Raw genomic sequence first — 9,826 nt, forward strand, 5'->3', positions numbered from 1 at the left:
TAACAATAACATACTCTTAGTGATATTCGTTTATCTATTGTTTTTTTTTAAGAAGAGCAAAATATTTTAGTGTTTAAAAATTTCATTAAATATTCCTCAGAGCTGAATCCTTTAAAATAATATATGAACACCTCAATAAGTTAATCCAAAATATATTCATATGTTTGTAAACAAATTGCATGCATCACTACATATAGTATAAAACAAAGTCGCTTTCCGCTGTCTGTCCCTATGTATGCTTAGATCTCTAAAACTACGCCACGGATTTTGATACGGTTTTTTTAATAGATAGAGTGATTCAAGAGGAAGGTTTATATGTATAATAACATTCATTATATAGTAAAGAAATATTGTTATTAATAATTACATTTTTTCCGTTTACATTGCAAACGCAGGCTGAACCCTACGAGATTTCTCAAAATAAAGTAATGTAAAAGTACGATATTGTACAGTTTGAAAAGGTCTACAGAAAACTGCGCGATGGTATATGTCTATCTCTTATAGATAACCCACAATAACATTGTTTTACTCCTAATTTAACGCGTGCGAAGCCGCGGGCAAAAGCTAGTTTTAGGATAAAGAATTAAATGCACACTGACATTCCTAAATGATACAATTTATAGTTAAAAATTTTTGACGTTCGGTTTACTTGAACAGTGGGTATTACATACAAACAAATACCAAAATTACATCACAATATTTGTTCGGCAAACAGAAGAGGAGCTGTATGAGAATAGAAAACAAGTTGTTACTGATGACTAGTTAAATTTAAAATCATTCCTTTTTAAAATATAAAAATTAAAATTATGTTAGGTGCTGCGTCTTTCGATAAAAATCCTAACGGTATTCGGTAAATTGTATCTATTTGTAGTTGTAAACGAAAATAAATATTTTGTAGTTATTATTGTGAACTTCCTACGAATGCAACAGAGCCACAATAGATGAATTTATGGTACTGTTTCCCTCGTAATTTTCAGGTAGTCACCCAGATGTTACGATTCTGGAATTATTTGCCTGGTTTTCAAGTTTCTCCAGCGTTTTTAGATAACAATGTCCTATACGACCCGACGTATTTATTTTATCTTTTACGTGTATTAATGTTTTTCAGAATTTGACCATTTTCACTAATATCGTACAAGGATAAATGAACATGGTTTCGTCGAAAGTTGAGTGAGTGTCACTTTATTAATACGTAACTCTATATTTATCGTCTGTTAACATTTTATAATTTTTATATTACAGTTTTAAAGGAATTAGTCTTGTCAATTGTATAATAAGGATTAATTAAAAAATGTAAGAGTGTTTGAACACTACTAATTCATAAGCTGCTTAATGCAAATTTTTTAACTATAAATTTAATTTAATATAATGCGTAGTTGCCTACTGGCGGGTGTATTCTACAATTGCATTAAATATTTTATTTATGCTTTTGTAGTCTGTACTTACACATACATATTTTTTTAATTAGGAAATATGATTTTTAAAGTAATCAGAATGTTAACCCTAATTACTCTGTACAGTCAGGGACACGGAATTTCAAACGACAACCAACTTTCTGACATTTAAAAACATTTTAGTCTTATACCTTATTGTCATTATGATTGACAAGTCGTTTGAAATTCCGTGTCCCACACTGTACATATGAGGTGAATGCAGCACAAAGGAAATATCTTGACACGAAATGCAAACATGACAATTAATAATTTTCTAATGACATTTACTGATTTGGATATAAGTGTATGACACATGACTTACAAAGAAAAACAGTTAATAAAAAATATACAATTTTATTGATTTTGTGAAAAGCATTGACAAGTTATTGGTTAAACTGTATAAAACATATTCCAGAATAAATTCAACTTTTATTTTACATAAAATACATAAATAAAACTGCATGGTTGCAAATAAAAATTATAACGCAATTATATATTACTATATCTACAAAAAGTTGTAGATATTCCTAAAAATTTTGTTTTTTTTCACGTTCGTTAAAAAAAGTGTAACATTTTTTATTAATTTTTGTTTATAAAGGATACATTCTTTTCAATGTACTAGAGGAGTGAAAAAAAATGTCACAGTTCATTTTTTCGCGCATTTAAATGAAACATTGTGTCGTAGCTTGTCATTTGTTAACGGAAGACATTTAAACGCAAAATATAGAAGCTGCCGTTGCTATGACGATTCATCAACACATTTGTCAGAAATTAAAATGCATTCAAAAATTGTATAATTTAATTCTTATTTAAGTGCACTGCACTAGTTTTCTCTCTGTTTTGTGCTAAACTGTTCACTCGCACCATGGAGTCGTACAGCGACGAAGATTTCTCGTGGTCTCCTGAAGAAATCATCAAGTCGGCAAGTACGGCCACATTTAATATTCCATGTTCCAAAATAAAGAGTTTTTGAAGTAGGTGGTTGTTGAGCTTTGTTATGAACGCGAAAAAAATTTTGTTGTTTTGACGTTTTTAAAATCACAGACTTCGTGCTAACGACAAATTAAATTCGTCATTTAGGCCGAATCGCCCTGTATATATGTATATAATACATTTGACAAAACTAATTCCTTCAGAACTGTAATATAAAAATTAAATTATGAAATGTTAACACACGATAAACATCGAGTTATTAATAAAGTGACGCTCACTCAGCTTTCGATGAAACCATGTTCATTATCATTAATACATATAAATATTAATGAAAATTGTCAAATTCTGAAAAACAGTAATACACGTAAAAGATAAATAGGTTGGGTCGTATAGGACATTGTTATCTAAAAGTACTAGACAATGTTGAAAACCAGGCAAACAATTTCAGAATCGTAACATCTGAGTGACTACCTGAAAATTACGCGGGAAACACTACCATAAATTCATCTTTCTCTCTGTTGCATTCGTAGGAAGTTCACAATAATAACTACAAAATATTTATTTTCGTTTACAGCTACAAGTACAAATTATGACTACAGTTAGGATTTTTATCGAAAGACGTACCACCTAATACAATTTTAATTTTTTCCTATTGTCATCCTGCTCCTCCAAACAAAAGTTTGCCCAACAAATATTGTGATGTAATTATGGTATTTGTATGTAATGCTCACTGTTCAAGTAAACCGAACGTCAAAAATTTTGAACTGTAAATTTTATCATTTAGGAAAGCCAGTGCGCATTTAATTCTTTATCCTATTTTTCGCTTCATTCTTAAGTACAAGCCAGGTAAGAACTGAAGTAGGTAAGAATTATCAATGAGACCGGCGGTCCTTCAGCAGCTCGTAAATGAAGAGATTTGTAATAAAGTTTCCTAGAACAGCCTGTCTCTTCAATGAAAATTTTAGTTTGTTAACGTAATTAAGTAGGTAGGTAAAATTTTAAACCGGATCCATATTTTTACTATGAAATGTGGGTACAATATGCTATATTCCTTTCTCGCTGCAAGACAGAACAAATAGATGAATAGTTTTTAAAACTGTTCCATTTTTCCACTGTTTATATTCTTGTGTCGAAGTGAAACACTAAAAAGCCGAAAGTCCGGAGATAAAAGAGTGAGTTTTAAAACACATAAAAACGACTTCTTTTTGGAAAAGCTTATTTACTTAAATATTGTTCTGTAACGTCCCGCGACGTGAAATGGAGTTTCTTAATGTACAAAAGTATGTTGGATAATAACCGAAAAATTTTCTTGGTTAAAATTAAAGGAAACACAATTATTATTTGAAATTAAAATAAATAATATCAAGAACTTGTGCTATGTATGAAAAATATTCATTTTAAATAAGTAAACTATGTCAATAAACCATAAAACCACAACAATCTTTTTTTTGCAGAAATTATATTTCAATAAATTTTCAGTAGCGAGTTATCGATATACTTAATTGCATTTACAATATAAAATGTGAAAGAAAATGTCTTATTTTTTAGTTTATGCGGCATATGTTACCCGTTTTTTAAGACATATATGAATGGATATGTTTTGTCTTTAGTATATATCTGTCCGTCTCTAGACTAATAAATTTTAGTTTAAACATTTGATGTTGATTTGCACGAATAAACAAATTAAAACATTAGCCAAACAGCGGTTGCTAACGATGTCAGAAAAAGTGACTTGATTTGAACTTTTTCCAAAATAGTAATTATTTTATCGAACAAAAAAAATATGTTGACAGTATGAAATAAAATCCATAACGACATACCTCCGATAACTCTTTTCGCAGAACTCGTTTCGAAATTAAAAACTCGGCTCCCTACGGTCGCCTCGTCCTGAAACATCTCACTCTTTCTATAAAATTTGAGTTACCGGACCGTATTTATAATAATGTTAGCACTAACAAGTATTTAAAATAACAAGTACTTAATAATTTGTTTGTTTTATTTATTTTTATTCATTATAATAATCCCATTTCTTTATCAGAAACTTTTAAACGAAATAAATCCTACTTGGCTAGAAATAACGGCAAATTTGTGTTAGGCTCATCTGGCAACGTTGCAAATTATTTAAATGATAACTATGAGATTTTTACACATTTTTTCGTCGCCCTCTATCGAGTGGTAGCTTTATTAAATGTATTGTTGCTGTGATTTGAGTTATCTACGCGCGCGATTGGTGTCCAAGCTTTTCGCCGGCGTTTGACGGCCGACTGTTGGTGCGCCATCTCTTGTTCGCCGGCCGTTGGCCTGTTCGCTCCAAACAATAGCATGGGTCTATCTATATGTATTTAATCAATGTAATTGGTTACAGACTTTAGTGGTATCAGAATTTAGAGTTGGCGACACTGCTGTTTCAAAATTCTGTGTTTCAAAGGCGAGTTGATTCTTTGATTCCGAGAAAAATTTAAGTTTTATTCGCTACTCGCGAAAAAATAACTTCAAAGTAAAACAAATTTAATTTTTAACATAGACGTGTTTTTAAAATTTTTCTCTTTCTAAATGCGACTTTATTGTCAAAAATGCGTCATTACACATCACGCCACTGTTTATAAGTTGACGTAAAGGTCGATTTATACACTTACCGCTGACGTTGCTGCTCGCCGTTACGTTGCCGTTGACGTTGGGTTTTCAACCAATCAAATTGCGATCACAATTGAGCTTGGGATGGATATGGGTGGGGCTTCTCTTTTGCTTTTATTTTTAAATTAATACATTTAGTTTTCATTGTAAAACACGATAAAACGTATTCCATATAATAATTTCTCGTAGAAAAATAAGGACTTTTCCAATTTTCCATTTTAAGCTATAATGATCAGGGCAGGTATGGGTGGGGCTTAATCTTTGGCTTTAATTTTTTCTTAATATACATTGTGTTCTTTGAATAACATGATACTCAAAAACATGTTTTTAATTTCTCGTAGAGAAATAAGGATTTTGCAGTTAAGCTCCACCCCTTTGGCTCATGACGAATAAAAAAAATCATTACATTTGAGATAGGGTGGGTGGGCGGGGCTTATATTTTCTCTTTTTTCTTAATATACGTAGTCGTCTTTTCAGAGCAAGAAACTTAAAACATGTTTAAAATGGTAAATTCTCGCAGACAAATATGGATCTTGTAATGAACTCCGCCCCTCGATCTGACAACGAATGAAGAATTCATCACAATTGAGAATTGAGATCGGGGGGTAGGGGTATCTTTGGTTTTATTCTTTCTTAATATACAGTTGGCTCCAGAAAAAAGGGAATGCCATTTTTGTACAATGTAAAATGTACCTGTCTCTTACTTGTCAATTTGACAGATATGTTAAATATTTGTCACTATTTTGACACAACATTTTTGTAATGTCATTATTGTTCTAACCTATTTCAAAATAGTCCTATTTAAACTAGGAAAATTCACGGAATAATATGTTATACTAACTTTGACAGTTCCCGTTTTCTTCTGGAGCCAACTGTACATAGTACTCTTTAAACAACACGATACTCAAAAACATATTTTTAAATTCTCGTAGAGAAATAAGGATTTTACAGTTAAGCTCCGCCCCTCGGCTCACGTCGAATAAAAAAAATCATCAGAATGGAGATAGGGCGGGTGGGTGGGGCTTATATTTTGCCTTTGTTTTCTTAATATACGTAGCCATATTTTCACAACAAGAAACTTAAAACATGGTTAAAATGGTACATTTTTGCAAGGAAATATGGATGCTGCAATTATGAGGCGGAGCCTAATTGCAAAATCGATATTTCCTTATTTTCCATTTTAAACATGTTTTAAGTTTCTTGTCGTGGAAAGAAGTCTACACATATTAAAACAAAATGTCAAAATGTAAGCCCGCCCACCCGCCCTGTCTCTATTGTGATGATTTTTTTATTCGCCGAAAACTAAGGGGGCGGAGCTTAACTGCAAAAACTTATTTCGTTACAAGAAATTAAAAACATGTTTTTGAGTATCGTGTTGTTCAAAGAATACTATGTATATTAAGAAAAAAACAGGCGAAATATAAACCCCGCCCACCCACCCCATCTCAATTGTAATGATTTTTTTTTTATTAGAAACTTAGAACACGTTTAAAATGGTAAATTTTTGTAAGAAAATAGGGGTCTTGCAATTAAACCCCGCCCCTCGATCTGACAACGAATGAAAAATTCATCACAATTGAGATAGGGTGGGTGGGCGGGGCTTATATTTTGTCTTTTCTCTTAATATACGTAGTCGTCTTTTCAGAACAAGAAACTTACAACATATTTAAAATGGTAAATTTATATAGGGAAATGTCGATTTTGCAATTAGGCTCCGCCCCTCTGACAACGAATGAAAAATTCATCACGATTGAGATCGAGACGGATGGGTGAAGCTTCTCTATTGGTTTTCTTTTTTAATTAATACATCTAGTTTTCTTTGTATAACACGATGACTTAAGAACAAATTTCACATGGTAATTTTTCGTAGAAAAATAAGAATTTTTCAATTAAGCTCCGCCCCTCGGCTCAGGACGAATAAAAAAAAATCATCACAATTGAGATAGGGCGGGTGGGCGGGGCTTATATTTTGCCTTTGTTTTCTTAACATACAGAGCCATATTTTCACAACAAGAAACTTAAAACATGGTTAAAATGGTACATTTTCGCAAGGAAATGCGAATTCTGCAATTATGGGGCGGAGCCTAATCGCAAAATCGTTATTTCCTTATACAAATTTTCCATTTTAAGCTATAATGATCAGGGCAGGTATGGGTGGGGCTTAATCTTTGGCTTTAATTTTTTCTTAATATACATTGTGTTCTTTGAATAACATGATACTCAAAAACATGTTTTTAATTTCTCGTAGAGAAATAAGGATTTTGCAGATAAGCTCCACCCCTTTGGCTCACGACGAATAAAAAAAATCATCACAATTGAGATAGGGCGGGTGGGCGGGGCTTATATTTTGTCTTTGTTCTTAGTATACGTAGTCGTCTGTTCAGAACAAGAAACTTAAAACATGTTTAAAATGGTAAATTCTCGTGGACAAATATGGATCTTGTAATTAAGCTCCGCCCCTCGATCTAACAACGAATGAACAATTCATCACAATTGAGAATTGAGATCGGGGGGTATGGGTATCTTTGGCTTTATTCTTTCTTAATATACAGTTGGCTCCAGAAAAAAGGGAATGCCATTTTTGTACAATGTAAAATGTACCTGTTTCTTACTTGTCAATTTGACAGATATGTTACATATTTGTCACTATTTTGACAAAACATTTTTGTAATGTCATTATTGTTCTAACCTATTTCAAAATAGTCCTATTTAAACTAGGAAAATTCACGGAGTAATATGTTATACTAACTTTGACAGTTCCCGTTTTTTCTGGAGCCAACTGTACATAGTACTCTTTAAACAACACGATACTCAAAAACATGTTTTTAAATTCTCGTAGAGAAATAAGGATTTTACAGTTAAGCTCCGCCCCTTGGCTCACGTCGAATAAAAAAAATCATCAGAATGGAGATAGGGCGGGTGGGTGGGGCTTATATTTTGCCTTTGTTTTCTTAACATACATAGCCATATTTTCACAACAAGAAACTTATGGTTAAAATGGTACATTTTTGCAAGGAAATGTGGATTCTGCAATTATGGCGCGGAGCCAAATCGCAAAATCGTTATTTTCTTATACAAATTTTCCCTTTAATGTTTTAAGTTTCTTGTTGTGAAAATAAGTCTTCACATATTAAAACCAAAAGGCAAAATGTAAGCCCGCCCACTCGCCCTGTCTCAATTGTGATGATTTTTTTTATTCGCCGTGAACCAAGGGGGTGGAGCTTAACTGCAAAATACTTATTTTTTTATAAGAAATGAAAAACATGTTTTTGAGTATCGTATTGTTCAAAAAATTCTATGTATATTAAGAAAAAAAGGCAAAATATTAACCTCGCCCCCACCCCCATCTCACTTGTAATGATTTTTTTATTATTAGAAACTTGGAACACGTTTAAAATGGTAAATTTTTGTAAGAAAATAGGGATCTTCCAATTAGGCCTCGCCCGTCGATCTGACAACGAATGAAAAATTCATCACAATTGAAATAGGGTGGGTGGGTGGGGCTTACATTTTCTCTTTTTTTTTTTTAATATACATACTCGTCTGTTCAGAACAAGAACAAATTGCACATGGTAATTTCTCGCAGAAAAATAAGGATTTTACCATTAAGCTTCGCCCCTCGACACACGACGAATAAAAAAATCATCAGAATGGAGATACGGCGGGTGGGCGGGGCTTATTTTTTGCCTTTGTTTTCATAATATACATATTTACACAGTAAGAAACCTGAAACATGGTTAAAATAGATTCTTGCAAGGAACTATGGATTCTGCAATTATGGGGCGCAGCCTAATTGCAAAATCGACATTTCCCTGTACAAATTTTCCATTTTAAATATGTTTTAAGTTTGTTGTCGTGAAAAGAAGTCTACACATATTAAAACAAAATGGCAAAATGTAAGCCCGCCCACCCGCCCTGTCTCTATTGTGATGATTTTTTTTATTCGCCGAGAACAAAGGGGGCGGAGCTTAACTGCAAAAACTTATTTCGTTACAAGAAATTAAAAACATGTTTTTGAGTATCGTGTTGTTCGAAGAATACTATGTATATTAAGAAAAAACAGGCAAAATATAAACCCCGCCCACCCACCCCATCTCAATTGTAATGATTTTTTTTATTCGTCGTGATTTAAACGGGCGCGGCTTAACTGCAAAATGAATTCTCAATTGTGATGAATTTTTTATTCGTTGTCAGATCGAGGGGCGGAGCTTAATTGCAAGATCCATATTTTCTTAACAAAAATTTACCAATACACCAGAAAAGTCGTGACGTCATCCGTCGTGGTTGCTATAGCAACTGATTCCAAACACAACAAACCAGTGCCACTGATTCCACTTTCTTATGGCCATTTAACACAGGTAACCATAGCAACCATTTTTGTTTGGAATCAGTTGGAACGCGCCAACGCCTATGTGACGTCACACTTTTTGCATGCATTTAAACGTGTTCTAAGTTTCTAATTAAAAAAATCATTACAATTGAGATGGGGTGGGTGGGCGGGGTTAATATTTTGCCTTTTTTTCTTAATATACATAGAATTGATTGAACACACGATACTCAAAACAAGTTTTTAATTTCTCGTAGAGAAATAAGGATTTTGCAGTTAAGCTCCGCCCCGTTGACTCACGACGAATAAAAAAAATCACAATTGAGATAGGGTGGGTGGGCGGGGCTACATTTTGCCTTGTTTTTTCTCGATATGTGTACTTATTTCGACAACAAGAAACTTAAATCCTTCACTTTTCTTCCACAACCCCTTTAAATAGGGTAAAAGTTGAACATCAACGTCAGCGAGAACAGCAACTGCAACGTTAACAGCAAGTTTA

This window comes from Zophobas morio, unplaced genomic scaffold (genome assembly GCF_036711695.1).
Source record: "Zophobas morio isolate AGI-343-1 ecotype UQ-CSIRO unplaced genomic scaffold, CSIRO_AGI_Zmor_V1 ptg000028l, whole genome shotgun sequence".
Classification (NCBI taxonomy): domain Eukaryota; kingdom Metazoa; phylum Arthropoda; class Insecta; order Coleoptera; family Tenebrionidae; genus Zophobas; species Zophobas morio.